The following is a 12059-nucleotide window of genomic DNA, read 5'->3' on the forward strand; positions in this document are numbered from 1 at the left end:
AAATCAGAAAATCACATTAAAAAATACTAGACATCACAAGGATCATGTAGCAAAAAATTGTAGGTGAATTGGATTAATTTTCAATTTGATATAATTTTTTGAAGTTGGATAAAATAATTGAAATAAAATGTGAAATAAATGGAAAATGTTAATGAAAATGAAAAAAAAATGGAATGCCACAGCTAGGACTCGAACCATGTATATATGAAAATGTAAGGCGATGGAGAAAACAAAATTGGAATATGCCGGAGCCAAGAATCGAAGTGAGGAGCGTCCAAAACGCATCACTCCACTTAATGAGTTGGCGTGCCAACTCAGCTGGTCAACAGCCACGCGAGCGAATCCAACGAGCCTCAGCCAATGGTTTTGCTACGCTGGCCTGCATGTGGAGGCCACTGGACAAACCCTAACATGAATAACCAAACGACGCTCATATTGTTCCCACGCGGTGGCCTAAGGCGGTTTCCACCGTCTTCTTCAACAAGACGGTGGCTGCACAGTAGCTTCATCACAAAATTTTTGCAGAAATGGGCAATACACACATGGTTGGAACCGTCACGATGAGTAGAACAAGAATCCACCATCCATTAAACCTAACTCTCACTAACAAATGCAAATCGAGCTAAAACATTCATGAACATCAAACTTCAAATCCATATTACTCAAACAATTCTCAACCATTTTCAAAAATGTTCATATCAGCGTGATCAGCAGTGAATGATCTACATAAACATGACAAAATAATGGAGAAAAATGAAGGTCGAAACTCACCTTGTTTGAAGAGCAGTTGGCGAAAATAGTGTATTCAAAGCCTAGCAATGTCCAGATCCACTTCCTTTGAGCTCCACTGAAGTTTGATGCAAGAAATGGCACGTGAAAAGACCTGAATCAAGCTCAATTTGAAGCTTCCATTAATGCCTTCAAGCTTGTGGTATGCACGAATTTGAGAGGAATTCCACCAAACACACGTTGAATCATGCTCAGTAACACTCCATACTCATGATTATGTAAGAAAAATCAAGGTTTATGTGTAGAATTTTGAAAAATCAAGAGAGTGAAAATTGAGAGTGAAAGAGAATTCTAGATCTGAAAATGTGTCTAATGAATGAAACAGTTACAATTAAGCCTTTATACCATCTCCTAATTACTCTGAAATTGTAATTAGGCCAAGGTTAATGGAAATTAGCAAGATATAAGGTGTATGCACAAATGGTAAAAACACCCTTGCATGGTGAAAGCATACGTGAACAGTACCAAATGAGGGCCCAAATTCGCTTAAAATCAACCCATGCACATATTGGAATTGGAATTTTGTTCATGTGATCAACCAATTTTGAATTTGGCATTTTCCTTCCAAAATGGACATGCATGAACAAATGATTGTATGAGATAATTTCATACAATGTCATTATGTATTTGGAAAATATGAGTCATAAGGAGCATAATGCAAAAAGAGGCACTCAAATTGGAGTTTTGGTTCAAAAGATATGGCTTGTTGAAGTTTCATGCATACTTTGCAGTCAATGGATCATAACTCCTTAACCATTCATCAGATGCTCATGATCTTGGACTTTTTGGAAATGGGAGAGAAAGATATTCAAATTTCATGTTGGACAAAATTTCATTTGAAGCTTCTTTGATGTTGGAAAGTCAAGTTGAAGTTGGTCCAAAAAGTTGCCATTTTTGGAAACTTGAAATTACAGGTCACTTTCCATTTTTGGAAACTTTTGATCTGGCTTCAAATCCTTCAAGATAAGTGTTTGACATGATGAATGAGCCTCTTTTGGACATGAATGAAGTGTCTCAAACCATTTCTCCACCTCCTAGCCCTCAGTTGACTTTCAATTGACTTTTATGGGCCTCAGATGACTTGGCAATGCATTGATGACTTTGAGCCTCTGATATTTGGTCAAGTTACTTCAAAATGAAACTTGATTCATGTAAGCTCTCTAGAATACTCATGTGGCCTCCATATCATGGAAAAACTTGCTCTCTTGTACTGGTGCCTTTTCTTGATGCCAATGCTTATGGATATGATACAATGCACTATGAAAGGATAATGTAATGTTAATGTAATGTTTAATGACCTAAAAATGAAATGAAAGTATGAATGGGGGGTGCAAATTTGAGGTGCTACATCTGGCCTTTTCCTAGGTTGGATAGGCAGTCGATGCTCTATAACGCTTCGATTTAAATCGGGCATTTCGTTATAATCTCGGGCAAAACAGTCTATGTATTCTGTCAATACTTCAATTAATTTCTCCTTCATTTTTGACCCAACCTTAGTACTTATGTAGGTTGGTCTTTTTGTGACCCCCTCTCCTAGATCGATCTCTTCGAGGGGATCTTATACTTACATCTTCTGGGATTCATGTGATGGGTTCTTTTCGAATCCCAAAGGCTCATTGTCGTAGATGCAATCAAGCCTCCGGCTTTCTGAAGCAATTACTTGGTCTTGTCGACCATCTTCCGATTCTTCGGCCTCACTGGCCAAATTTTGAAGCCTCTCCTTTTCCAGAATCGATTTTCTCTTGTTTTTAGCTAAATAGGCCGAAATTCGAGCCTAACTTTCTGACTCAGCAGTCATCTTCATCGACTATAGGCCACCCCGTAGGTGGAATTCCCGTCTCTGACCTATCTCTTCTTCAGCATCCCATATGAAACCATGATCACGGTCTAAGTTCAAAATGCGACCAGTTTTGACGGAAGTATAGGAATCTGATTTGTCATCACATGGCGCTATATTCACTAAGTGTTGGTCGAAAGATCTCTTCGAAACCCTATCGTCGACTCGGTAATAACTTTGGTCGGCCTCAATGTTCTCCATAATGTCGTCTTTGTGCCTGATTATCAGTCTCTGATGAACCGTCGAAGGTACCGCTCCTATCCCGTAGATCCATTCTCGACCTAGGAGTAAATTGAAATTAGCTTTGGAATCTATCACCATGAATAACTTTGAGCGTGTTGTTGTGCCCACGGCAAGATCAACCTGGACAACACCCATTATATTGCTGGTTTTCCCTTCATAGTTTGATAGAACCATGTTGTGTTATTGGAGATCTTCGTCACCTTTCCCCATTTTCTTAAATATAGTATGGGGCATTAGATTGACCGCAACACCTCTATCAACAAATACCTTGTTTACCGCTATTCCATCAACCTTCTCCCTTATGAACAAAGGCTTTAGATGATACATCATCCATGGGCTGGGTTTTTCGAACGTGGCCATATGTTCCTCCACTCCGCCATTATTCACGACGTAGTAGCACAGTGCTTTCCCTCCAAATGTTTCATCTGGCACGAAGTGTTCCTTCATTTCAAAGACTTCGGATACCATATCGTATTCATCCGGAAATACCGATATAATGTCGTAGTTTACAACAAAGTCATCAACATAGATGTCATCATTGTTTTCGTCGTAAATGTCTTTGCCAAACTCCTCGTCGGACTGGGGGAGTATTCGGGCTCCCCTTCCTATGGTTAAGGGGAATATTTAGGTTCATCCTTTTTCATTCACCCACGTCCCTTGGTTGTTCTTCAACCTCTGACGAACATTTCACACTTTGGGAAGCTACCACTGCTTTCTTCCCCGTCGAGTCGACAGTCAAGGCCATTGTTTGGTTGACCACCATTTTTCCTTGTCCTAGCCCAAATACCTTTGGTATCTTCTTCTTTTGTCCAGAGGTTTCCACAGGTTTCAAATGTAGAGTGGTGAAATCCTTCCCAGCTTTTTTGTTTCCCTGGTAATTCCTCCATTGTGTCCTGGTCATTGGATTCTTCCCTTTGTAGTTAGGAGATACCATGTAGCCCCTTTTCTTCTCTGGAGATGTTGTTTCTTTCTCAAACACTCTCCACTTTGGTTTCTTGCCCCCTTTCTAGCTGACTGACTCTATCCACTTCTCATGTGGAACGTCGGTCGGCGGGATGAAAGTCTTTGGTCTGGGACATTGAAACTGCCTCCTATATTCTTCATTTTGTCGAGGTTCTCTGTGCTTGTCAAACAGGAATCGTGGGACGACGGGTTTCTCTTCCTTCAAAGCCTTGTTATCAGCCTCCAATCTTTCGGCGGTTTTCCCATCGAACACCGTACTGCACTTAGGACATAGCAGAGCTTTTGACCCATTTACTATACACCTCTCTTGGAAGTCTGATAAACTTTCTCTTGGTTAGGGATAGGCCGACTGCGATTTATTTTCGGCCTTATTGCCGAAACCCTCAGTAGTTTCGACCATCAGCACTTCAAAAGATTCATCTAAGGATGCCACATCGGAAGCCTCCATGAGACCATCAGTAGTCTCGACCATCATGCATTCGAGAGGCTCCGAGTACAAATCTTCTTCCACCTTCAGAGGGTCGGAGTCCACCTGCATTTTTTGCCTTTCGCCAAATTGAAGCCTTCCTTCTTTCAAAGCCTTTTGCACCAAATCCCTGAAAAAAACACATTGGTGAGTTTTATGACCAAGGAAATTATGAAATTTACAGAATCCCCTTTCCTTCTTTTGTTCTAGGGGGGATCTTTTAAACCCTGAGGAAAGATAATTTGATCGTCTTTTACTAATAGATCAAAGATCTAGTCGCACTTAGACATGTCGAACGTATAAGTCTTAGCTACATATTTATCTGTTTTCTTAGCTTCGATGGGATTTTTTCCATTCGAAGGCTTAAAAACCTTACACGCATATGGAGGTCTGAGCTTAAGTTCCGCCACGTTAACCTCATTTTTGTCGATTAAATCTTCGTCGTCGGAAGAACATCCTTCGACTGTGATATAGGATATTTTTTATTTCTTATGATATCGACCCGTTTTGGTCTTCTCAGCTTTCAGGCGTTCGATGCGTCGAACTCTGTCAGTCAATTGGGTCATATCTCTAAGATACTGAGTATCCAATTTTTTCCTTATATAATGATCTAAACCCCCTGCAGCTATCTCGACTAGCTCATGCTCATGGATTTGAGTAAAGCATCGCGCTTTCAACAGTCTAAACATGTTCAGGTACTGATCAACCGACTCGGCAACCTTTCGTTTGACACTGGCCAGTTCTTTAAGGCTAATCTTTGACTGCCCCATGTAAAATTGTTCATGGAACAATCTCTCCAACTGTGTCCATGTTTGGATCGACTATGGAGGTAGTGTCGTGAACCATGTAAACGTGTTCTTTGTAAGAGAACTTGGGAAGTACTTTAACTTCAAATCCTCATTATTCTCTATGTCTCCAGCCTCATTCTGATACTTGGCAATGTGTTTAACGGTGGACTCCTCAGTATCCCCAGCGAACTTGGTAAATTTCAAGACTTTCCATCCCTTAGGCAGTTCTGTCTATAAGACAAAGTCTGGCAAGGGTGAAGAGTAAGTCGGCCGTTGTAGGCCTAGGCTTATTCCATTTTATACTATGATCTGTTCGACGATAGCCTCTAGGGTTTGCTCCCCAATGGTTGCCTCGTGTCGAATCTTCCTGACCACATGGTCGGGATCCTGGTTTCTGTTGACCATAACCATGGGAGGCCTTCGTGCCACCCTTGGGATCTGTTCCAACTCCTGATATTCTTGTTCGACTGTATCGTCTGTCATTTCTTCTTGTCGGATCGGGGTTTCCGATCGAGGAGGAGGCGTTGGATTCTGACAAACCGATGCCCTTGGAGCCCCAAAAAAGTCTCATGTCCTTGTCATTTGAGTTGCCAATTGTTGGTAACTCCACATTGAATCTTAGATCAAAGGCCTCAGGATGGTGCGCGTTTGCTGAGTTAGCATATGTACCATTTCATGGTTACTCTCGTCCATATGTTGTCTCATAACGGCGACAGAACTCGACGTAAAAGTTGGGACCGATTGGGACGCCTGTCCAAAACCTGGAGGTCGACCGAATGAGGTTGCCAAAGGTCTTAACCCCTAGTAACGTGGGAATGGCAATGATGATGTTTCACCAAAAGTCGAATCGAGATTGTGCATACTTGCCATAAACTCAATCGGCATTCCTAACGTCATGTGCATGGGGACTGTAAAGCTAGGCATATATTACCCAGAAGTTCCTATTATTGTTGGTGTCGGCGTTTGTGGCTGACACGGTGTCAGAATTGGCCCTACAGACACTGTCAAAATCGCCGACGTCAAGCTGTAACCAACATCAGTCATCTGTGACATCACCGTGTCTCTCGCCGAAGACGTCTCTTCATATGGTCGAGGCGACGTCATTTTGCCACTGTGTAATCGCATACACTAAACACTTCGGGGTCCCACCAGGTGCGCCAATTTGTTTGTCACCAACAATCTTTAGCCTTTCTATCAGAGGGTTACTTGCAGGACCGGCTATAAAGTCCTAGACTTCGTGTAGAGTGTATGGTGGTTTAGTAGGCAAATTCTTTGTGTGTTTAAAAGGGGTGAATATAACTCTTGGTGAGTTGGAAATACAGTAAAGTAAACGCAATAAAAGACGAAAGTCTGGTGAAAGTAAAGGCAACAAAATAAAAAATTAATTTGATAAGTTAAATTATTGATGAATATAAATGGAGGTGATCACACTAAAATTTACGTATTTTCGACTCCGATTTCGCATGCATTCTAGTTGTTCTATTATCATTTTATTGTGTTATTACTGTGTTTTCCTTTGTTTTCAGGTTTTTCCTTTAATTGGAGCCCCGATCGAGAAAAGGAGTGAAAAAGGGCTAAAAACCCTAAAATTCAGCATTTTGTGCTTATGGCCTACCCCATGGCGGGCGCCACAGACCAAGCCATGACGTGTCCAAGTCCAACTTCCTCAACTCCTACGTTTCCCCACTTCATCCACTAAGGCGCCCCACTTTGTGCTTGTGGCGGGCGCCATAGCCTTGTGGCGGGCGCCACAAGAAGGAAACGGTTTCCTCTATTTTTCAAGTTGAAGGGCATCCAAGTCAATTCCACCTTTTTTATTTGCTTATAAATAGAAACGCGAATTCAATTTTACAATCATCCAAACTTAGAGTAGAGGCAAACTCAGAAGCAACTTTGTTTCACTTAGGAATATATTCAGTATTTTATAGTGGTAATCGCTTCGCATTGGAGTGTTACCACAATTGTGTAATCAAGTCTGTGATAGAGTCTGTAATCGAGTTTGGAGCACTTTGGAAGGAAGTTAATCCTGCCGCCATTTTCTTTTCCGCATTACAATTTACTCAGCCCTCCGATTGGAGCAGGTTTTTATCACTCGCCTTTACTTTATTTATTTCCCGCACTCGCTTTTACTTTATTTATTTCCCGCACTCGCTTTTACTTTGTTTATTTCCCGCACTCGCCTTTACTTTATTTATTTCCCACACTCGCTTTTACTTTATTTATTTCCCGCACTCGCTTTACTTTATTTATTTCCCGCACTCGCTTTTACTTTATTTATTTCCCGCACTCGCTTTAAATTATTTACTTTCCGCACTCGCACTACTTTTATTTACTTTCCGCACTCGCACTACTTTTATTTATTTTAATGCACTTTTACTTTACCATGTCTAGCTAAATTTATAAGGCTAGAATGTAAGGATCGTAATTAAACCAGTAATTCGTACAATTGTTCGTAGAAACACTTAAGGGCTATTTTAACTTTCAACTTAAGTTTTCCCGCACTTCAATTCCGTTGGGTAAGATCGAAAGCCGTCCAACGTCTTTTTAAACTTAATTGTTTTTAGCTATTTCAAAAACAGCGAAAGCGCTTTGTTTAGTTCATTAGGAGATTTTAACATTAAGAAGAAAAGAGATTTTAAAACTATTTTCGGACGCGTTTATAAGTTTAGAGTCTGGTTCGTAAGAACCTCTTTTGGTTAAGAAATCCAGGTTATAATACTTTTCAACTTAGTCAAGATACTATATTTCTTAAAAATAGGTTTACTACTCTAACGCAATGCGCGCCTTTTTATAAGTGACAATAAGAGGGTTTGATTAGGGAGTACAACTCGGTTCTGAATACGCGAAAGCGACAGTTCCTGTTAAATTAGTTCTTTTCAAAGTAGGAAACACTGCCCATAAGTAGCTCTACTAGCAAGTACCTGGATTATCAATTAATTATGTGAATTACATTCGACCCTGTCTTTATTAATTAATCTTTAATTCAACTCTTTATTTTTCATTGCACACTCCAAAACAAAACATTTGGCCTTTGATAAACACCATAACGACAGATAACGATAGATTGACACTTGGTCTCTGTGGATTCGACAATCTTTTATATTACTCTGACGCGTTCGTATACTTGCGAACACCGCATCAAGTTTTTGGCGCCGTTGTTGGGGACCAATTTCGTCAAATTTCATTTTCCTGTTGTTATATCATTTAGACTTAGGCTATTTCCCGCCGGTCGATGCGAAGAACTCGTAGCACCGGAAGTTTAAGCTTAGTATACCCTCTGGCGGAACCTGGACGTTACGCTCGCGCACGTTTATTCTTTCATAGAATTAAGAGAGCTATGGCCAAAGATCAAAACCAAAGACCTCTTAAAGATTTCGCTCAACCATCTAATGAAAAACCTAGTTCTAGTATAGTAAATCCAATAATCCTAACCAATAATTTCGAACTTAAACCATCCTTGTTGCAACTAGTGCAACAGAGACAATTCGCGGGTCTCGCTACCGAGAACCCTAACCAACATTTAAAGATATTTCTTCAATTAGCAGATACTTTTAAAACCAATGGAGCTTCTCCTGAGGCAATACGTTTAAGATTATTCCCTTTTTCCCTCAGAGATAAAGCCCTATCATGGTTAGATTCCCTTCCACCCAATTCCATTACGACTTGGGATAACCTTAGAAGAGTTTTTCTTGCTAGATATTTTCCCCCGAGTAAGACCGTCGTTCTTCGAAACCATATAACTAGATTTACCCAAAACCATGGAGAATCGCTGTTCGAAGCTTGGGAGAGATATAAAGAGTTGTTACGAGCATGCCCACATCATGGTTTAGAAAATTGGTTAATCATTAAAACCTTCTATAATGGACTTCATTATAACACAAAGATGACCATCGGCGCTGCCGCAGGCGGTGCTCTGATGAACAAACCTTACCCTAAAGCTAGTGCCCTCATCGAAGATATGGCTCAAAACCATCAATCATGGGGAGTCGAACGAGCGACAGTGGAAAAGAAGGAAGCCCAAGGAGGAGTGCATGAACTAAGCTCTATAGACATGATGCAAGCTAAAATGGACGCATTAGCCCTTAAAGTCGAGCATATGTGCATAAACCCGAATATTGTAGCCGCAGTTTCATCGGATTGTGAGATATGTGGAACCCAAGGACACCAATCCGCAGAATGCAGTCTATTGAACGAAACCCACTCCGAGCAAGTGAACTACACCCAAGGGAACCCATACTCGAATACCTACAATCCTGGATGGAGGAATCACCCTAACTTCTCCTATAAAAACAATAACCCTATTCAAAATAATGCACCTCCGAGACCTAGTTATCAAGCCCCTAGATCAAATCAACTTATGCAACCTGTACCACCAAAGCCGAGCCTTGAGAAAATTATGGAAAATTTTATCACCGCTCAAACCCAACAAAACAAGGAGTTCATGAATCAAAATATTCATGTTAACGAATTGATTACTCAGTTAGGAACCAAGGTTGACCAAATAGTTACTCATACCAAGATGCTTGAAACCCAGATCTCTCAGGTAGCTTTAAACCAAGCCCCTCAGACTACACCTGGAGGACAATTCCCTGGACAACCTCAACAAAATCCGAGAGGACAAGCCAATGCCATTACCCTACGAAGTGGGACGCTTATGATGAGCCACCAAACCCAAGATTGAGTGAACCCGAAACTTCTAAGGAATGTACCAAACCCCCGGACAAAGTAAAGGAACCAGAGGGATCTGAAAACCAGGAAGGTCGAGATAAAGGAGAAGAATCTAAAGATAAAATTTACGTACCACCCCCGCCATATAAACCACCTATACCATATCCGCAAAGACTCAAACAAACCCAGATCAATAAACAGTATCAAAAATTTATTAAAGTTATAGAAAAACTTCATGTAGAAATCCCTTTCACAGAAGCCATCACCCAAATACCTTCTTATGCAAAGTTTCTGAAAGACATCCTTACCAACAAACGTAGACTTGACGATCCGAAGCCTTTGGAATGTAATGCTATTTCCGAGGACAAATTAGCAAAGAAAGATAAAGATCCTGGAAATTTCTCCATTCCTTGCCTTTTGGGTAATCATGTCATCGAAAAAGCTTTTCTAGACTTAGGAGCTAGTGTGAGCTTAATGCCTCTAGCAGTTTGTGAGAGATTAAACTTAGGAGAATTACAACCCACTAAGATGTCACTTCAGTTAGCCGATAGATCTGTCAAATATCCGATAGGCATTTTAGAAGATGTTCCTGTTAGGATAGGTCAACTATTTATCCCTACTGATTTTGTTGTCATGGACATCAAAGAGGACAATGATATACCAATCCTTCTAGGAAGACCGTTCTTATCGACTGCAGGAGCCATAATAGATGTCAAGAAAGGAAAGTTGACATTTGAGGTAGGTGACGAGAAAATAGAATTTATACTTTCGAAATTTCTTATGGCACCTGTGATGGGAGACTCGTGTTATGCCTTAGATATCATTGATGAATGTGTTAGAGAATTAGAACAAAAAGAAATTATAAAAACAATTAAGTTACCATCAACCCCCATAAAGGAAGATGATGACTTTAAAGAACCTTACATCGATGACAACCTTTACGAATGTTTATCCCTTACTCTTGATCCTATGCCATGCCCTAAGAAACCAACCTTAGAACTTAAGGAACTGCCTAAGAACCTGAGATATGAGTTCCTCGATGAAAAGATGAACCGCCCAGTTATAGTCAGTGCTACCTTAAGCCAAGAGGAGACGAACCAACTTTTAAACGTTTTACGAAGACATCCCTCAGCGTTAGGATATAATATCTCTGACCTGAAAGGTATAAGCCCATCCGTATGCATGCATCGGATTTCGTTAGAAGAAGATTCAAAACCCTCTAGGGAGCATCAGAGAAGAATAAACCCTATAATGAGTGATGTTGTTAAGAAGGAAGTTCTTAAGTTGCTTGAGGCAGGTATAATCTACCAGATCTCTGATAGTAAGTGGGTGAGCCCTGTGCATGTAGTACCTAAAAAGGGAGGCATCACAGTCGTGAAAAACAATAAAGGAGAACATGTAGCAAAACGTTTAGAAGGAGGCTGGCGGATGTGTATAGATTATAGAAAATTAAATAAAGCAACTAGGAAGGACCATTTCCCTTTACCGTTTATAGACCAAATGTTGGAGCGTCTAGCCAAACACTCTTACTTTTGTTATCTAGATGGATACTCTGGATTCTTCCAAATACCTATTCACCCTGAAGATCAAGAAAAAACTACCTTTACATGCCCCTATGGAACTTTTGCCTACAGACGAATGTCGTTCGGCCTCTGTAATGCTCCAGCTACTTTCCAACGCTGCATGATGTCAATATTCGCAGATTACCTAGATTGTAGCATGGAAGTGTTTATGGATGATTTCTCGGTTTACGGATTTGATTTCCACAATTGCCTTGCTAACCTTGAGAAAATCCTGGAGAGATGCATGGAGGTGAACCTCATGCTAAATTGGGAAAAATGTCATTTCATGGTAACCGAAGGAATAGTTCTAGGACATATAGTTTCCGAAAAAGGTATAGAGGTAGATAAAGCTAAAATAGAAGTTATAGAAAACCTAAAACCACCAAAAACCATCCGAGAAGTCCGAAGCTTTCTTGGACACGCTGGATTCTACCGGCGTTTTATTAAGGACTTCTCCAAAATAACTAAACCGTTAACCGGACTTTTAATGAAAGATGCTGAATTCATTTTCGACGAAAAATGTAATGACGCATTTAACCTTTTAAAGCAAGCATTAATCTCAGCGCCCATTATGAAACCGCCCGATTGGTCGGAACCTTTTCAGATAATGTGCGATGCTAGTGATTATGCAGTTGGAGCCGTTCTAGGACAAAGGAAAGATAAAAAATTACTTGCCATTTATTATGCCAGTAGAACCCTAGATGCTGCCCAGCTTAACTACGCACAACCGGAAAAGAATTACT

The 12059-nt window shown here is 40.5% G+C and overlaps 1 non-coding gene across 1 annotated transcript; it reads right to left on the reverse strand.

Moving 5' to 3' along the window:
- Nucleotides 1-8807: 8807 nt before the first annotated feature.
- LOC127088372 (small nucleolar RNA R71) lies at nt 8808-8914 on the reverse strand. Its single transcript, XR_007790210.1, has one exon. It is a non-coding gene; the product is annotated as a small nucleolar RNA R71 (small nucleolar RNA).
- Nucleotides 8915-12059: the final 3145 nt, after the last annotated feature.

The sequence above is a fragment of the Lathyrus oleraceus genome, chromosome 5, assembly GCF_024323335.1.
Source record: "Lathyrus oleraceus cultivar Zhongwan6 chromosome 5, CAAS_Psat_ZW6_1.0, whole genome shotgun sequence".
In the NCBI taxonomy this organism is placed as follows: domain Eukaryota; kingdom Viridiplantae; phylum Streptophyta; class Magnoliopsida; order Fabales; family Fabaceae; genus Lathyrus; species Lathyrus oleraceus.